Genomic DNA, 21,276 nt, shown 5'->3' on the forward strand with positions numbered 1-21,276 from the left:
GCTATTAGATTTCTTTTCGAGCTTCTCGAATTCGCATCATTCCTCAGGAAATGTCTTTTTTAGGTTCATTGTCATAGAAATCGTTCGCGAAGATTAATATAACCAAACAATACCTGAATATCGATGCTATTGCCATTATGAGACATTGTCAACTTTAGTATCAGTAGAGTAACGTAAAGAGGGGTTGAAAAGGAAGATCGTTCTGATCAAACCTAGACCTTTCTGGTTATTTCATTTTTTGTTTCATTTTTCTATTAATGTTTGTTGAAAAAACAATAAAAATATTCATTAAAAAAAATAACTAGTTCTGTAGTGTCGACGCTATTGCTATAATGTACCCGTCGGCTCTAATACGCACGTTACTACTGATTATATCCAATCGGTTTATTAGACCTGCACTGTTACTTGGTACCTAATTCTTTATCCTGCAAACACACAGATTGAGGACCACTGTTGACATTCTCGTAATGCAACAGTGGCATCTCTACAAACTTTTGAAGTTTAGTGAGATTTAAAACGGAAATTTTAGTCGCCAGTAGATTATCTCACCATTTCGAGGTCGATTTTCATAGAAGTCTTTCATCAAGGGGGATCTTAGAATCCAGCTGTCGCATCTTAATACATCGTTGTCAACTATAACTTTGCTGGTGTCTTCGGTTTCGTTTTCATATTTTCGCATTTTTCATGTTTTTTCAATTTCCTTCCCCCTAGACACAATCTTATTCCTTTAAAAACTTTAGCAAATTCCAACAATAAAAACAAATTTGTATTTAACCTTCAATACTCAGCGTACATAGTCATATATGCACTTAACGTTTCTCAGCATCACGCAAAACATATTACCATCAGTTCAAACTGAAGACCGAGGCGGAGTCAGTTTTCAACAACTTGAGCCTCTCAATGAATTTTCGAAGTGTACTTGGTAGGTCTGTACTAAATTAGGATGGCGTGTCGGGTGTAGACACCAAGAATCTTCTTTATAAGAGAATGTACGCTCAGACAGGATGAGACAAAACAAGAATCCAAATTTTTAACAATTCTAATTCGATTAAATTCTCCAAATTTTGAAAACATTCATCGCAACACAATGTATGCCGATTTAATGCTAAAATTCCAATATCAACGAAAATTTCCTCTTCAATACCCGAATCAAATTTTTCATTCTGAATCAAAAGAAACACGTTACTACGAAATAAGCTAACTCACCTATATCTTTGAAAGTAGCGAGAATTTTCCAAAACTGAGGAATTATCCTTTCCGGTACGTTAATTAAAGATTTGCTCGAATAAGTGTTTTCAATTATAAATTCAATTGCCTCCATTAAATTGTCAAACCTATTTGTCTTATCATCATCCGACCAATTACAAACCATTTCAACTATTGTCATAATACCTACAGTTAAAACTGCAATATACATTATTAAATCGATTATATAATTCGATTTCTTATACTGTGCCACTCTGATTTTGTTATATTTTTGTCTTGTTTTAACTAATGCCTGCATCAGAGCTGCGACAACGGATTGAAGAGGTTTAGCACAATTAACAATTGAGGTATCCGTCTCCTGTCTGAACATTGATGAAAGCCAAAACCGACCGCCTATAACAAACGGGAAGGCCCTGATCACTATATAAGAATTCTTCAGAGGCAAAAGCTTGAACAATTTTTTGAACCGGTGTATCGGGAGTAAATAAATGATAAACAGAACGAAGCCAGTGGCACAGGGCACCACGCACCTGCGAAAAGGGTGAGCATCGGTGGAATCAGGAACGGGGTATTTAAAAACCAAACTCCGACCGATTTTATTCGAACAGCTCGGAGGTGGCACCGTTCCGGCGAACATAACCAGCCGGTTTACCCCTTCGGCCATCCCTCTTCCTCGCTGTGCCACCCCCGAGCTTCGACTTTGTACTCTCGGCAGCCTCCGTTGCTCCGCAGTAGATCGATAGCGGCAACCGCGCTCTCGTTCTCCCACGACTTGTGCTCTGATATATGTAGAAGCCGGCACACGTTGCTGGAAAATCGCAGAGGACGCTCTCCGCCGGCAGGGGTAGAAGAGAGAAAAGACGTGGTCGTGGAATCCGGGGTGGGGGCGGGAGACGGTGGTGGAACGAGGGAGGGAGGTAAGAGAAGGGGAGACACACGGCTCTAGCATCTCGAGGCCGTTCTCAGGGCTGTAGACGACTGTTTCATGCCCCAGGATCTCGTCGATTCGTCTCTTCCCTCCATTTTTGTCGAACAAAATTCTTTTATCGGGATTTTTCTTTCCCTCGTTTGGAAGGGGATGGTTGAAAAGGGTGGTGCACGCATAGCGCGAGGATCACGGTCTCGTTATGTAAGAGAGAGTAGAGACTGACTACGTTGTCTTCGATGTAACGTGTACTCGAGGAACGGGAATTAATGTCGTTGGACGAAATTAAGTCTGTGTACACGATATAACGTTTAACTTAAGCGAAGTGAGTTGATGTAGCGGTCGGAAGTGTGAGGTCAACCTCCGCGAGGGAAACGTGAAACGTTCCTCTCGCTGAGGTGTCGTAGTTGAAGCTCGGAAGAGACAGTTCTGCTTTTTTTGAAAGAGAGCAGATATAGTTTTCGGTAAGAAGTTACGCTGGAGAAGGGTTTACTTAAGGGTTAATTTAGTCCGCGCAGGGGTATTCTATAAATAAAAGATCTAACGAAGAATTAACCTTTAGGTGTACGTAGAAAAGGAGACCTTCGATTCTGAAATAACCGTTTCCAGTGCTTTCCGACATTTCCTTCGTTAACCCGCGTCCAGTGATTTCGTCGCAAAATTCTCGCGCGCGAATGTAGACAGAATTTCGTGAAAAGCGAGCTGTAGCGACCTTCGTAAAATATATCGCGATAATTCGGCACGCGGGGTGCAAGGGATTCCTCGAACGTTCTCTCCGTTGTGCAACGATCACGTAGAGTTTAGCTACACCCCCTCCGAAATTTGCTTCCCAACCGTCTCTATTGATACTGAGAACATACCCCTTCGCGATAAATATTTCATACAGGCTGATCCTCGACGAACGACTGTGTAATTTCCCGATAGCCCCGAGACGGAGATACGAAATCGCTTCTTTTCGACGAATGCGAAAGCGAGGGGTCGAAGAAGAGGTTAGATTTAGGTATTTTAAAGTAAGGAAATTCTCTCTTGTACGCGTAAGTGCACAGGCGGCACGTAGTCTGGCGGCGTCCGTCATTGGCGAGGATTTCGATTTACGTTCGTTGGCTGTTTACCGTCAGGGTCAAAGGACAGGGTAAAGGTTCATCGACGTTATCCTTGCCTCTTTTTTCCAATGAATTTTCCCAAGGTCCAGGTCTCGTTAAAATGCAGCTGCGTTCACGGGATGTTTAAGCCCCCGTTTCATGATCCGGGCGCGCCAGGTCAGCGCAGCGACGTTGGTCGGCCGCCCCGCGATGCTCGATCTGGATCGTCCGATGATCCGAGCGAAGCCTTAAAACGACCACGGCTTGCCCCCGTGAAACCAGTAATCGCGATCTACCGTAGACCTTAAGGCTGGATACACTTTTATTCGCCACTTTATTGGCGGAATTTTATTTCTGTTACCGGGATGATGCACGTGGTTCTTACTGGGGGAACCATCTTCCACGGTCTCAGGTGTCAACTTCAATTGTTTGGTCAAGTTTAATCAATCCGTTTTCTTTGTGAAATTGGAAGGATGTACATTGCTTTTTCTTTAGATGATTAATGACGGATGTAACTGACACGACAGTGACGGATATAGCAGTGAGGAGAACATTATGCACGATGGTGAAAAGAATATGGAAGTCTGAAATACGTAATATTCATAGAACTGGTTTCATTTTTTAATTTATGATGTTAAGTATAGTACTATTTTTCAGTTATGATTATTTAGTATGGGCAGTAAATTCTGTCTGTTCTAATAAATTATTAATCATAGAATAATTTCAATGAGTACAGTCGCGAGACACTGCAAGGCAAAAGAGTTAAAATCTTAGAAAAGGATTTCACCGTTTACATTGAATATTCCATGATGCGTGTTCATTTTTCAATTTCAAACCATGATTTTTTTACACTCATCTTTTACGTTCCGTCGTAAGATTGTCGTTCGATATTAGAAAATATCGGTGAACTCATTTCGCTTTATTCTCTTTTGCTTTGTCCAGTTACTATCTGCGTATCATTTGCTTCGGTTACGTAACTACCCCCGCAGTGACGGTCTCTGATTCGCGAATGCTTGGGAGCTCTGCTTATTTCAAGGACTGCAATCGAACATATCCATGCAACCTGCATTCATTTATAACAAATATTTTCATGATAATTCTGCAATATCCTATTTATATTTTATCATGTCATTTTCCCAACTTCTATTCTACAAGTACGAAATCATTTTCCACCTGTGGTTCACTTGATTTCCGTATTTCATCGGTCACGAGCCTACACAGTTTTACAATGCATCCGTATTTACAGATTCCGTCGCGTTTTTTCCTGGTTCTCCTTTAAGGACGCGGAATGCCGCTCGACGGGCAGGGGAAACAATATAGGGCGTAACTATTATGCGAGACTAGTAAATGCTCGGTCGTTTCCCTCTCCTGCTCCGTCCTCGGCGAGACCCTGTTATTGCTCCCTTTCTTTTCATCGTTCATCCCTCTTCTCTTCCCTCGTTAGCCCCTGCTACCCTTCTCTCTCTCTCTCTCTCTCTCTCTCTCTCTCTCTCTCTCTCTCTCTCTCTCTCTCTCTCTCTTTCTCTCTCTCTCTCTCTCTCTCTCTCTCTTTCTCTCGCTCGCTTGCTCGCTCGCCCCCCCCCTTCCCATTCGGTCACTCTATCTCTCTCATTCTCTCCTCTCTTCTCGGTCGATAGCTCGTGGGGGTCGCGGAGACGCGGCGACGCCCTGCCCGACCACCCTCTTACAACTTTCCAGCGGTTCTCATTCCCGATCGCATCGACGATGAACGAATCGGACGATGCGCAATCATTTTGACCGCGAACAAGCAGCAAGCTTGCGTTTTCTGGCCACCACGAGATTTACCGACAGCGGGGACTCGTTTCTCGTGGTTCCTCAAAGCTATCTCCGACCACTTTCTCGACCATCCACTCGACCAGCGAGTTTCTTATCCTATAGCCTGCCGTCTGCTAAGGGGTGTCTGTACAACCATGTCTGTTTCGTGATAGACGATGCCACTTGAACTGTAATAGGAAACTCTTTTGCGAAGCTTGTATCGTTGTCTGGTAACGGTTGCTCGTCGTCCGCAGTGATTCTCATCTCTTGGTAATTATCTGCTCGTCGAACATCTTTTGGGACATGTTTCTTTCCTGAATTTCAACGTTAAGGTCGGCCGCGTGCGTTCTACGAGATTTCGTCATTTCGCTTACGATTCGTGTGTTCGCGTGGCAATATGTTTCCAACGGCGCGCGGTGTTTACGGGGCAAACAGCCGGGACATTTTTTACCAGCGCAGGTGCTACTGAACGTTGAACGAACGGGAAGAGGGCTGGCCACCCCCCGCGGAGCCACGCCGAAGATAAATTGAATTTTTGTCCCAGTTTGTCATAATTCGTAATTAATCTTTGCGTTTCGTCGATTCAATGTGGAGAGGAAAGGAAACGATGGAAAAATATTTACGCCGTATGTTTCTGTTGGATTTCAACCATTTCGATTCGCGTCCCGGGGTCCGTTTGAACTTTTCGCGATCAACGATCGCCAGCTGGAAAGATTCGAAATATCGTCGTCATGAGTCGGCACCCTTGACTACGTCACTGTCCAGATTCCGCTACTAAAAAGAAAGGATTAAACAGGATTAAAGTAAATGATACGTATTATATATAGAGGTATGCATACATTAAATGACTTAATTGAGCGATTCAAATGATGGATCGACGAGGATCGCGAGCTCGTCGGCGGTTCAGCGGTCGATCCGACGCGTTCACGGAAGTATTCACGAGCATTACTAGGTATTAAACACTCGATACTCGCGGTTCGTTTTTTGATCGCATTGAGTTGAAAAAGCACGCGGTTCAACAGCCAAAAAAATACAGAAAATTATGGGAAGAGATTCGCGGAGACGTAGCTGGCCACATCCAGGAATACCTGGAAGGTGCGATGGAAAAAAATGAATTTAATATTAAGCGAATACATAAGTATATTAAAAAGGTGGATATAAATATGAAACAAATATATATATATATTAAAAAATTACATATTATGTATGTAAATTATAAGGCGCGTATTACATAGATATTTATATATACATTATATATAAATAAATATATATATATTTATATATATATTATTTATATATATGATTATTACATCATGATTATTATTATATAGCATAGAGCCGTGACCTCTGGTGAAAACGAGGTTTTTTCTATTTTATTATAATAACGATCCTAGACGATAGTAAATTTTGTCTGTAACGACGCGTTTTAGACGAAACGAAAAGAAAAGAAAGAGAAGAATGAGAGATGGAGGGGGAGAGAGAGAGGCAGACAGAGAGATGAACATACGCATATATTATATAGAGTATAAACAAAATGTATTTGTCGAGTTCTGATTAAATGGAGAAGAATAAGATTGGACACATGGACTAGCGGTATCGTGAGACTCCTACACACGATGCACAGAGAAAACACGCTGCTCCTACAGGTACCCAAACACACACACACACACACACACACACACACACACACACACATACACACACACACACACACACACACAAACACGCGCGCGCGTTTGTATGTAAAATGTATCAATCCAAATGCATCTACGTATATGTTATATATCATATATAAATATTCACGAGTCGTTTGAGAAAAGGCGTCAATGCGATAATCGCGATCGTTCACGAGCGACGACTTTAAAGAAAAAAAGCGATATTTAAGATGAGGTGAGAGTATGAGAGCAACAGTGAGAAAGAGAGAGAAACAGGGAGAGTATAAGGGAGAATGCGAGAGAATGTGACGGAACGACCGAAATGCGTGCTGCGATAATCTCGAATTAAGTAATGAGATAAGGAGAAGAGAGGGGGAGCAAAAGCAAAACACACGGTTAAGGATCGTTTGATCGGAATGAGAATGATAATACTGATCGAGAGAAAGAGAGGGAAAAAAAGCGGCGAGTGACAGAGATTGGTGAGAATGCGAGAGACACAGCGAGCACGTGATAAAGAATAATTAATTTTATACATTTTCGTGAACATTGCGAAACGCTCAAGCAAAACAAAAAATAAGAAAAACAAAAGCAAACGAACAAACAAACAAACAAAGCAAAGCAAAGTAAAGCAAAACAAAATAAAACAAAAAAGAGAGGAAAGAGTGTAATCTTATCTATCGTAATTAATGGACTGGCGCGTGCGGACTCGTTTGATGTTGGCCACGTGATTCGCGTAGAGCTCAGATCGATCGGATGCGATCACCGGCGTTCGAGAAGCGTCTCGGCGAACGATAGCGAATTTCAAGCGAGGGTTGGAGCAGGCGGTCGGGCCGAAACAGGAAGGGCGCGAAAACCGTAACGATTGTGGGCGATAAACGAGCTCGCGTTTAATCGAAACGTTTAAATGCGTCGCGTACAGGGAACTCCTTGACGACACTGCTCAATAACGACGACATCGTGAACGAACGACGAATTGTAAGCAGAACAAAATTGACTAGCCTTTCGAGGTCGTTCTTCTGTTATACATAGATGGTTAGCCTGTTATTTTGTCTCCTCCATACTGTAAATATAAGACGAATTAAAGTCGAAACAACGTCGCTGTTTCGAACGGCAAATTCGCCATATTGTTTTTTCTCTTCGCGAAAGATGCAACCCTGGCATGCTGTCCATGTTGACACCGCCATTTCACGCATCTGACCCGCCATATTGTCGCCGCGCGAGTGAGGTCCAGAGTGACGGGGGTGGCCTCGAATTGGTCAGTTCGTTCTGACTATAGCTGGAATAAATTGCAACTGACACGTCATTGCCAACCGTTTGGCAGCGGACATTGTTGGCCCGACAAACGCACAATTAAGGAACAGAGCACGGAAACGGTGAACGACTTTTACCGTGTTAGAGCCTGACGGGAGAACGACGGACAACGGGAACGGAAACGTTAAACGTCGTCCGGAATTATTCGGTACGTTCGTCGAATCGCTCTTGCACGCTGGGAATCCAAGATGAGAGTAACGATGGAAGTCAAATAAAGAGGTAAACGGAGAGAGGGGCGAGGGGGAGAGTAGAGTGAATGAGTGAGACAGAGGGGGGGAGATGGTTGCAGAAAAAGTCAGGAAATGTAAAAGCATATGGAACGAATGGATAGGAAGCATCAGGGAGAAGGGAGATGGAACAGAGCGAAGAAAAGATGAGAAAAAAATTATGGATACAAAATATTAATACCTAAATGCCCGGTTTATTTTTATATTTATTTTTCGATCTATGAAACGTTATAAAAGTTTAAAAGTACTATTTAAATCTAAATATATATGACGATAAATAGTATATACCTACGCTCTGTGTATGATACATGAATATAAATATATATTTATATATATATATACATATATATATACTATATATATATATATATATATATACATATATATATATACACTATATATATATATACTATATATATATATAGTATATATTGAATTATGCATATTATGATAATAATTAACGGATGATTAAGTATTATCCAGGACTGCACCGTATTGTAATTGGTACGATGTCATTACCGATTGATATTAACCGTGTAACGTTGCCACCACCCTCCCCCCACCCTCCACGCCCCGTAGTAAATGGAAAGATTATGTCCTGATTACGTGTCCCCCGCAGCCGCACATCACCCATTAAACCCCTTTTCAAAAACATGTCTACCATCTCCATTAATTAATTCGTAATTAATCCCCAAGTGCGAATTATCGAGACATCGATCCGCTCGAATAACATTCCCGACGTAAAGCTGTATCGTAGATTATGGAAATCCTAGTTGCTGTAAACAGGTACCACTGTATGCATAAAATACGTATATTTATATATGTATATATACATATATACATATTTATATCAATGTAGTATGGTTAATGTCTTAAAATATATAAAACTAAGATACAAGTTTTTAATTAACGTGTAACTAATGTTATGGGGACGTCCTTCTAATGGTCGGTCTGCGGCGTCATAGCAATAAATGGAAATTAATGGCGTCGGGAAAGAATCCAGTTACGGCTGCCCCGGCCGGGTCTCAATTATGAGCAACCCGATACGACTAATTGTAAAAGTAGCCCTTTACGCGGTTGGAGCCAAAAATTGCCCGCGAAGTCGCGTGCGCTCGATATTAAACCGAATTTATCGTTCGGATACGGGAACGAGGATAGAGGAGCAGGTGAAACAGAAACACAATGCGTTAACGCAACTTAACGATACGCGGGCAATATGTATCACTACACGATCTGTTATGTTTGTTCGAATTAAGGCGCTCTAATTTCCTTCGAATCACGCCTGCTCGTTCTGTTTCGTTTTATGTACGCGAATTATAAATAATAAACTAGACTCGTGTGACATTATTGAACGATAATTACATTGTTATAATCAATAGACGGATTTTATGCATTCGTAGAATATTTCAATGCTTTCACTTTGTAAGATTGAATCAAAGAAACACTTTCGTCGATCAAATCATTCTTCTCTCATCTTTCCGCACTAGCAGGAGTGTAGAAGTGTATAACACTCTATGAACTAAGGTAATTGGATCGATGTTATTAAAGTTTCTATTCTTTAAACGGTCAAATGGACTCCCTCAAAATGAAATGCACATCTCAAACAAACGAATTAAATCGAGTTCATCGTATCATACAACGAAGTTTCCCCAATTTCGTTCCCGTGTGTATATTCTAAAAACACTGTATGCACACGGTCCACACGTCGAACGCTGCCTCGAAAATTCGAAATGCGGGAGGATCATCAGAATCAAACTCGGCCGTTCCCGATTCGCTGTTTCCACGGGTCGCTCGAAAAGTTGGGCCAGGCCGGGCCGATCGTCGTTGACCCGGCTCGTTTCGCAGAATTCTTTCCCAATCGCCGAATCTCGTTGTCGTCATTAATCGTCGCATCACAGTCGATTGCGGGGTCGCGACCGGTTTTTGTCAAGCAACGGGCGAACTCAGCCGTGAAACGAACACCCGCGGAACGCCATTGGGCACGGCGGGGTAACAAGGCCGGAACGGCAGGAATTCGTTTACCGATACATCCGTTCGTCGTTGCCAAAACTGGATGACGGCCGAGTGGCCGGCAAACCGGGCCACCCGCTGCATTCAGTACACATTTTTCCGGCACTCGACTTGATTTTCGTTCCTTCATCCTGTTACCGAGATCCTCGAGCGAATCTGAAAAATACGGAATCTATCATAATTACCGTAAAGTATTGACCGAGAGATGAACTGAAATCGGCACCGCACATGTAGAAGTTCAACGTGGTTGAAGGTAGAGGGTTAGGTCCGAAGCCATTTGTTCTTCAGATACCATTGTTTTTAACGACGAACTGTATTTTGTATAAATTATTGTATGCCAGTTTAAAATCGATTCGTTCATTTGATAAATTTGTTTTATTGATTACGAAGTTGTGTAAGAAAGAATTGTATTGGTTTTGATTGATTACTGTCGACAAGTATTTGGAATGTTTTAGTAATTGATAATTAATCACTTATATGGATGATTTAGATAAATGTAAGCTCTTTATGCGATTTTTGTAGTTCTTTTTTTGTTTTGCGTAGGAACTGCAGGGTGAAATGAAATTCTATTTAGATAAATTTGAGAACTTAATATCGAGTTGTTTCATCGATTGATGAGATACAAATGGCTGATCACAAATCATATCTTCCTTATATCTTTGCACCATGTATACGGAATCTTGAATGCTATAAGTGGATTTCGACGTTGCAACACGTCTTGTCACGATGCAAAGGGAGTTGGAGAAGCTGACCGTCTCTTGCAATAATAATACAAGCAATAATTGTTACTGCAGATGGCCATTTATTTCTCATTAACCTAGTGTCATCGTAAATGTTTTGCGTACTTTGTCATAAATAACATATATTCTGTATTCGTTTTAAAAGGGCCGACTGAATTTTTCAGAATTTGATATTACACAAATATTTCCTTCCAAACTAATTTTCAAATGTACGCACATATGTTAAACTGCTTAAGATACAAATTCCACATTTAACAAAAATTGAGAATGTCACCAAAAACCTATAGTGAAGGTATTAAAAAAACAAATGGCTCTAAACCGAAAACTTACCGAATAATTCGTTGTTAATCTTGAAAGCATCGGTACTAACCTTTATATTTCCATTATATCCCATTAATCTTCCATAACTTCAGCACTTTCCAATAAAAAGAAAATCACATTACTTCTGAAAAAAGAACAAGATATCAAAACAATTTCATTCTATCATTTAAAACGAAAAGTCAACGGTGCTCCGCCGTGAACCGGTGAGCAACGACAAGGACGACGTCGATAAGCGCGTCGATCCAATTCGACGAGCTAAAATAAAAAGAAAAAAAAGGGGAAAGGAAGCAGAAGAACGAAAGATGATGAAGTAGCTATGAGAAGGACGGTATGGGTAAAGGGAGGGAGATGAAGATAGAGGAGGGAGGAAAACATATGCCACGTACTGCCCAACGCTCCTATAGCCTAGTTACTTAAGTAAGGCCTCGTGCTAATGATCGCTATGGGGACGTAGAGAGAAAGATGGAAAGAATGTAGGGCACCGCGGTGATCTCGCGTTGAACGTCGCCCGGCAGCGCTGTGAACTACCGAGGGATGAAAGCCCGAGAAAAAAAGCTCGTCAGAGGGGAGAGCGGAAGGGAAAAGACGATCGAATCTGAGTAGTTGAATACCGAAGGGAAGAAAGATGGCGGGCACTAACGAGGACGTTGCTACCGTGACACGGGGACGTTCAACTGGGATGCGTTACATATAGTTGCGAAACGACAAGATCGGACTCCGCTGATTCAACAATATTGATCTCCGCTGCACACGCGGCTCCGTGGACCACGCGCACCAGTGAAATGTTCTCCATTGTTCAAACCCTGGAATGTCGATACTTTCAACCCGTTCGCAGGAGGTCAAGTGTCGTCCGCCTCAAACTTCTCTATTATTTAAAAAGTAAAGTAAGAGCACCCCCCGAGACGACTGTACAGTTAGGGCAGCAACATGGCGGCGATAGTTTCTCGTAGGTGAATCTTAGGGAAGAGTTTTTGTAAAACAATAGAAATGTTTGATGTGGACGGAGTTATTGAAATATTACGCATGTTTAGTCTGTACCGTTGGCTTAGTATTAAATTAGTGATTATTAATATTTTATTAAATTAATGATTTATTAGCGTATTAAGTAACCATCGTGGTCCCACGCGAACCAGTTGAATTATGAGTAATCGAATGAGTTAGGGTAAATGTTATTATAAATTGATGGAGAATACTGCATTAGGAGATTTGGATAAAATTACTTTGAATTGTGGGATAATTTCAATTGAATGATTAGGATCGTGCGTCAGGAAGTTATTTGGAATATTCCAGGTAGTCCAGTCTTGTCATCTCTCGATAGCACGTTGTAAGACCGCCCTAGAATCAGTCGTAGTACTCGCGTAGAACTCGAGTTTCATTCCCGGATCGCTCGCTCGCTCACTCCTTTTTCGCATTGAAACTTACCTAAGTAACGCGAAGAGATGGTGAAACGGCAAATGGCTAAATCACGATCGATTTTTCGCGCGGATAAGGCGATATACACGTGAATACGTACTATATATGGTACATTATTATGATACATTGCGCATAGCTTTCGGACTGATTATCGTAATGATAGAACACGTACACACGTTCTCATGTAAACACGTACACAAACATACACGTTTACTCACACATAGAGACACAAAGTGGAAGACGATGAAACGAATAGGCAAGAGTCAAACGTGAGAACAAATGAAACAGTGGCAAACAGACAAAGTACACATACGACTGTTCCAGACGAGTGCTATGCAAACAGAACAGATTTCATCCCCGCCAACCCCCGGAAATGACTTATTTATGCGTCGGTCGCGCTGGCAAGCGATGGTACACTGGTCGTCGCGAAGTCGTTCCGTAGGATCGGGAGATCTACACGCAGGATCGTGATACGCGTCGATCCAAGATAAAAGTGACTTCGATAAGCTCGAGTTTGCACGTTCGCGAGGAATAATAAAGAATCGAGTTCGCGAATGGTTTTGATTGAAAAGCTGTCTCGACGCATTGATAGTTCGATTAACGAAACGGATCCTTTTCGAGCGTAAAATATTTATTGATCGTAAACGTCCAGTGAAAATCATTTGTGCGCAACTTAGTTTCATAACTGTTTAGCAATTTTTCGTGTAAGCTCGTATTTGACAGAGTTGCAAGGTGTTTGAAATATTTTATAAATTGTAATTATTCGCGAAAGAGATTTTTATTAAATATTTTTTTCTTTTTCGCTTCGAACAAAATCTATTAAAAATCATAGGATGTATAGAACATATTCATAACATGAAAAAAATCGTTGATCGGAAGACCGGATGCATGACAGCTTCGCGACGAGAATTCGAAACGGAGCCGCGTTTCACAGAGATTCGAACTTTGCTCAAAAAAAAAAAAAAAAAGAAATCAGCAATGAACGTATACACAAGCATAGACGGCGCGTCCGGACCAAATATCGAAAAGTATTATTTTAAACGATAGGTTCCAATAGTCGAAGCGCTGAGGTAACTATAATATATATTTTTGTAAAAAAAGGAAAATGGAAAAGAAAAGGGAATGCTTAACCGATAGGGTATACACGTCAGACGACAGTTACCGATATAAAATGATAAATAAATAAATATCTAAATAATAATAATAATAATAATAAATTATTGTAATAACGATTCAGTGCAAAACGGCGCGGAGAAAGATCGATTGACGAACGATCCAAGAGAAGCGGGAAAAATAATGTGAACGGACGCGAGATGGTGTTCCAACGAAATTGGGGAGGAAACGGGCAGGAGGAGCGGTCGGTCGGGAAATGTTATCGTTTCTCGTTTATTCACGGTGTCCGGCGATTTGCGTCGCAGAAATTTCCAGGATAATCCGGCAACGATGGATGGATTGGTTGCCGTTCGAACGGCTCCAATTAGTCTCGCCGTTTAATAATCGACGCCGGGAACTCCATTATTAATTGCCGGCGCAGAAGCTATGATTTCTGGCTATATATAGCACCGGGGAAGCTATCGGATTATATTTTTACACGGATGAATTTATTATGCACTGAGAACGGCCGTGCGCACGGTGTTTAAGAGGTTGGACCAGTCACGGTGTAAAAATCCGAGCGAATTTTGCAATCCTCTTTGCGAGGAAATACACGCGTCAATAAAATTATTTTTCTGCATTACAATTTCAGGCGTAACAATTATTTTTTCGTCGAATCAGGATATATTCGCATGAAAATTTTACTACCCTTTGATGTTTCTGACGATGTCGATAGAGCATGAACATTTTTGCTGTTTCAAAATACGCATAGTGGAGGATATTGTAAATTTTTTATTGGAAAATAGAAATTTCTTCTGCCCTTTAAACCTCCCGTTGATTTTTTCGTTTGAACGACGGATGTTCTTCATTTTACATGTCGTTAACAAATTAATACAGAATTCAGTACGAAAGATAGTCATAATGATTTTTATCTTTGAAAACAGAAACGTAGAATTGTTATTGCTATACCAACGAGAAAGAAGGAAAATTCATTTTCACATCAATATTGATTGAAATGGAGCACAGATATCAGGGAGATCACCTTTCATTGGTTCTAGAGGAGTCCGAACTTTAATTACCGAGCCTTTGTTGCGGAATTTCATTCGGCGAAGTTGCGAGAAGCATCTATCCAATGAATTACCACGAAATTCTAAAACTAATTGGACGACGCGTACGGTTAGAACGTTGAACCTCTAAATCTAACCGGAGAGCAAAGAGGATTCTGACCTCTCGTCAACGTGCGCTATCGTTGAAAAAAGAAATTCGAACGCCATTGTTGCAATCGCGAGCATTGATGAAGTATCACTCGAACCGGAAGTCTCGTCTTTACGGCCATTAGTTTCGATCAAGAAGCGACGGTATCGATCAATAACGTCTACGCCGTGTCTATTTCAGTAATTCGTAATTTTCATCTTGGAGTGCCGCGAGCGGCGCAGAATCGGGGCAATAAATTTTTCATCCAGCCGCGATATTCATCGCGAAGAGGCGAGCGTGCGCAGGCTTCGAGACCTGGTTTCTCATTTCGAGCATCATCGTGAATTCAAATGACTTCGTTACGCTCTATCATTGAGAGAAATACGCTTTAACAGAGTCTCCGCGGCAGATTTCCCGGCCGAATAACGATTCCCGGTAACTGAGACTCGAGCCGATCTAAGCGGGCGTTTCTCGCGCGACGATTAATTGTAAGGCCTAAAGGAAACGGAACACCGACACTCGTGCCGGCGCATCGTCGCAGACCCGTCGTTTTCACGAATAATGAATTGATTTTTATTTGTCGTTGTCGTACGAAACTATACTGTGGACGAACGGAGAAAAAATAAATAAACGTTCATTCGTTGTTCGGATTTTAAGCTCGATTTTCATTTAAATTCTTACGCGTGCTATGTAGGCGTCATACGAATAATAGAATGAACGATAATCGATAAATTGGAACTCGTATGCCACGATACACGAACACAAACACACGTACACATACAAATAAGAATATATGAGAAAAGTATATATATATGAAATATTAATGACGTTTAATACGGTAATAATCTATCATTTTTACGTGCGTTACATGGTGTCATCGTCTACTAATTATCTAACAGAGTCCCCTTCGTGAATGTTCCCTTTATTCTCGACCCCATCTCGTGCCCCCCTCCATCCCCGCCCAACCTGTCCCTTTAAAGCACCGAAAACAACGATCCCCGGTAACCGAACTCGGGAAGTGAAACTTCTCGACCCTATCCCGTCCTTTCCCCGCGCATTGTTCTCCACGTTTTAGCGGCGGCCGAGGCGGAGCCGTGCGTTGCGTCTTCAAAATACGGAATTTCAAAGCAATAAAATGAGATGAGACTACTTAGGGTGTTAAACATGAGGCGTGTGTGAATGTCATAATCTTACGTGGCGAGAAGACGAGAGCAAACGAAAAATTGAGTAAACGATTTAAAACCGGATTAAGCGTATAGAAAAGGAAAAAATGGAGGGGATAGTGAAAAAAGGAAAATGAAATAAAAAAAACGAAATACGAAGGAATGACGAGCGAATAAATATTATTAAATGATTATTACGTGATAGATGTGTGTGAGAGAGAGAAAGGGGGGGGGGGAAATACTTTGCTCATCATATTTTGAATGAATGATACGTACGTCGCGTTGCGCGCGGAGATCGACGACTATGATCACGCTTAAACGCGGAAAGGAAGCACCCTCGTTTTACCCGTCGTCCCTTTGTCGTTCTCCTCTCGTTTCTCCCGGCATCCTCGGGCTTTCTTTTTTCCCTTTTCCTTGGGATTACGGTTGCACGAAGGTACCTATCTAATATCGATCATCCGATATTTGATCGGCAAACCACACCGGCTGTCCATAGTCTCGGCACAAACTTATGGACTCGACGGTTAGTAAGATTATGAAATTTTTCGTGGAATTTATATTATCGCAGGAATCTATCGGGGTAAGAGACATTTAGCGTCTACTGAAGAGATAGCGATAGACTGTACGTAAACTTATCCTTTCCTTCTAAAGATTGTTATATATTTTCTTTAAGTTTTTACTCAAATTGACAGAAATAGATTTTTATAGTTGATAAACAATTTTGTATATATTTGGTGTTATAGTTTGTTAAAGAACCACTTTATTTCGATGTTAATTCGGTTTTCTAATCTTAATAGTAGAAAGTTGTTTACTAATACTTTTGGAGTATATATAATCTCTAAGCCAAACACGTTATAATCATCTTGTACGAAACGGTTGCAATGAAGTGGAAATCACCGTTAATTCATTGACTGCCAAGACACTGTAGTGCTGTTCATAATTTAATTTATTCATCTTTTCCTACCCTTTTCACTTTTTCTCTTTCTAAATACACTCATACGAATATTACCATTGTTTTACACATAACGTTAGCAATTTGTGTGCGTAAGATCTTTGAATAACTGTCCAGCATTTATCTTAATCTCTTCATCTACAATATCGTGTCAGAGTCACGACGAAAATTTTTAGCTGCATTTAACAAATATTATTTATTTCCTTAAAATATAAATTAACCTTTGGAGTAGACATAGACATAGGATAAACATCAAAGTTATTTGTTTTTTTAATCAATTATTAACGATAAAGTAGTTATATCGATCATAGTTAAGAAATAAATCATAGGGCAAGGAGCTAAGAAATAAAATAAAATAATTCAATTTACTTTCTCTTGCGAAAATTGTGAAATAAAGAAGCAGTTATATGCATAGAAAATTTTAAAAGCCACCGGAACGTTGCATCTGTAAGATCGAAAGTTCTCTTCTCCGAAAACGAACGTATGCCAGTCATAGCGTTAAGATTTAAATAAATCTGACGGAATCAGTATCATCAACAAGATAATCGACTCAGCTGCAGCCGTAATCTCAGTAACCATTCTTTCACCTGCATGAAGGATGTCTCGCCGTGCAATTCTTGCCAATTTCCGGATGTACCCCCAGGCGTTTGTCGCGCCCGGTTTCTCCGTAGCTTCGTACATTTTCCTTGAACGAAACGCTCTCTTCCCCTTTCGGGATTTCAAGGCAAAACCGAGAAAGAGGGAGAGAATCAGGACGACTCGTCGGAACTTCCAGCGCGTCAACTAGAAACGAAAGGAATAGCGTTGTCGCTAGATGCTTGAGAGAAGTGGATTGCGGCGTAGCGAGAGATACGTGTATGAGTGTGTGAGTGCAAGGCATACAAAGGGAGAAAGAAGAAAATAGCGAGAACGTGTGCGAGAGAGAGAGAGAGAGAGAGAGAGAGAGAGAGAGAGAGAGAGAGAAGAGAAAGTGGAAAAAAATGAAATTAGTCGCCGCGAGTAAATGACAGAACGAAATCGTAGTGGACAACGTCGTCAACAAACTCTACTACTTGCTCCTCTCTTCGAGTAATTCTCAATAATTGATTGTGTTTCCCAAAGCTTCCTGTTTTCATCTGAGATCTAATTGCACACGCGTAATGCGATTATAGACTGGAACAGATTATTATAATACATTGCTGTAATATTTTTATAATTTATCGGGAATAACAGAAAAGCGGAGGAACGGACGAAAAAAAAACCAAAAAAAGGGATAAAAAAACGTAAAACGTTAAAAATAAAAGTAACATGAGCAGAGAAAGAGAGAGAGAGAAAGAGAGAGAGAGAGAGAGAGAGAGAGAGAGAGAGAGAGAGAGAGAGAGAGAGAGAGAGAGAGAGAGAGAGAGAGAGAGAGAGAGAGAGAGAGAGAGAGAGAGAGAGAGAGAGAGAGAGAGAGAGAGAGAGAGAGAGAGAGAGACAGACAGACAGACAGAGACAGAGAGAGACAGAGAGAGAAAGACAGAGAGAGAGAGACAGAGAGAGAGAGAGAGAGAGAGAGAGAGAGAGAGAGAGAGAGAGAGTGAGAGAGAGAGACAGAGAGAGAGAGAGATGTGGACGCAGAAGTTAGTGAGAAAGGGTGTATGCATGAGAGAGAAAGTTTGAGGAAGAGAGAATTGTATATTAGAGGTGCGGAAAAAAACATAATTTACGTAATAATTACATGATTGTATATTTAGCGAGGTACGCCGTAGGTTGAGAGCGTGGCATCGGGATATTTTGTAAAATTTCTTAGTGATCGATTTTCTCGTTAGAGAGTTTAAATGAATTACAAGAGAAAAAAACAAAGAAAAGATAAATAAACGTGAAAGAAAACAAAGCAGATGTGAGGAAAGAAGAGAAACGAGTCGTCATAGGTACACTTCGTAAAAAAAAAATATATATATATATAAAAGAAAAAAATAAAAAGTTGCATAAAATTGCATATCCTGCCTGTAATAACGTATATGTGTTAATTTGAATGATTGTGTCGTATATCGATTATATATTTATATATTGCTTTATGTATGTAGGATATATATATATAAAATATATATATATATAAAATAATATATTGAAAGAAAATATATATTATCTTCTACAATACGGTGTCAGTTATTTTTTCATTTTGTCGTGTGACACTTTGTATCGGCGCAATCTGTTTCTCTCACAATCAGTATACTCTCGTCTTTCCGAACTCCCGTTCAACGATCGTGCGTGGCTCCGTTTAAGTATTAGACACCCGGTACATCTGCTTCGATGTGCACGATTCGTTGACTGGCCTATGACACGCATTATTCTTCGATACAGGTTGATGTCACCAGATATTTCAGAGAAAAATCTGTTTTTAATAGCATATAAAAGATCTTAATATTATATAGGTATAAAATGTTTTAAAATTATTTACTCCGCTATTTATTCACGAATTCTGAAAACACCCCGAGTGCATCGGGTTTCCCTTAATCTACAAGCAGTAGAACATCTTACGCAAGCTATGATTCACTACATAAGACTAGCGATACTATACGCTTCTCTAATTTTTCTCCTTCTAAAGTTATTTTTTTATAATACGGTTATCTCGCTGTTGGTTGTAATACCACTTATGAAGCGCCCGATATAGGTCGTACCTAGATATAGAAGATTTACGAATTATATAGAAACACTTACGAGTTCTCTGAGAATCGCGTGCGATCACTGCATTTTTTTTCTTGCTGCTGTTTCCTGTCTCCAGAAATTGTTAGCGTCACCGTAATCGCGCCGTGAATTTTGAAACGACCTGTACGGCACGCGAACTTATTGTCAATTGATATTTATCGTTCGCAGACTACCGAGTGCAGCGCCCGAAGAAATTCATTTGCATAATTAATTGCGAGGGATAATCGGATTCCGGTTACCGAATTCGAGTTTCGTCTCGAGCGATCGAGAGAGTAACGTATGTAGTGGCCAGTGAACGCGTTCTCCGGGACGCGGTCGTTTGTCGTGGCCGCGGTGAAAATTACCGTTCAGAACGTAAAGCTCGGCCTGCGCGATAAGGAAAGCAAACAGTCAATGATAACGCATCGATACGACAATACCGAACATGGACATTGCAATACGCTCAGACAATTTTTTTCCCCCCAAGGAATTTCGTAGGTGACCACATCAAAATTATCTGTGATGAACGAGAAGTGATCGTCCATTTCCATTAAAGGACAGGATGTCCGAAGCGAAATATTATTTGATGTCCCTTCGATCGATAATGAGGGAGTTGAAAACTCGAGAGAGCTTTCCGGCTGATAATTACGGTGGTTACGATTCTGGCAGAATATTCTATCGATTGCTGATAGTAGAACCTCGGCTGTGCTCGAATTAGAATTTTATCTATAGGTCGGTTCTTTTGATTTCGAAAATGATGAAACTTTCAGTTTTCTCGTGAAAACATTTCGGAAATTTCGGTTCCTCTGAAATTAGAAACTGAGAACAATCTTTCATTACGGTTCCGGATTTTTCGAATCATACAGACCTCACTCGCGAATATGGTAAGCGTGAAGAAAGCGAATATGTATTTCAGTTTCGATTATGTGTTAATAAGATCGTAACCAATGAACAATGAACACCGTGGCAACGCACAAATCGGTGAAAACCTGAGCTTCCAGCTCAGCGATGAACCGGAAAATATTATTAGAAAGTGAAAACTTCATTTGTAATACATTCGTGAGCAATACCATTTTTCTGTACTTTGTTTGTTGTTTTTCGAAATACTTTAGTTTCGGCGAAAGACATTTTTGAGGGAGAAATGCAAAGGTAGAAGACCAAGAATGAAAAATCGCCGCACACTTCAGACCCGTGTTCGAATCAAGTATTATCCCTTTAAATAGCAAGATATGCAGAGTGTCTCATAGCAGGTGATACAAATTAAAGGGTAGTGATTCTAGAAAAGAAGGTAAAATTTTTTCACATCTGTCTATATCTTGAAATATTGAATTTTAATTAGAACCTGATGCATTTGTTTATTATTTATCGTTTGTCTTGAAAAAAGAAATTGCTGTACATTTCTGAATTATTTTCTTCACGTGGAATCATCATCCCTCTGCCCGCACCATCGATTACGAGTCACTCTATATATGTGTAATAAATACGTATTTACCGTCTAACGAGAAAGCCAAGATTGAAATAATTACAATTAAACGAAACTATACGAGTCTACAAATATAT

Source organism: Nomia melanderi, chromosome 10, assembly GCF_051020985.1.
Source record: "Nomia melanderi isolate GNS246 chromosome 10, iyNomMela1, whole genome shotgun sequence".
Lineage (NCBI taxonomy): Eukaryota > Metazoa > Arthropoda > Insecta > Hymenoptera > Halictidae > Nomia > Nomia melanderi.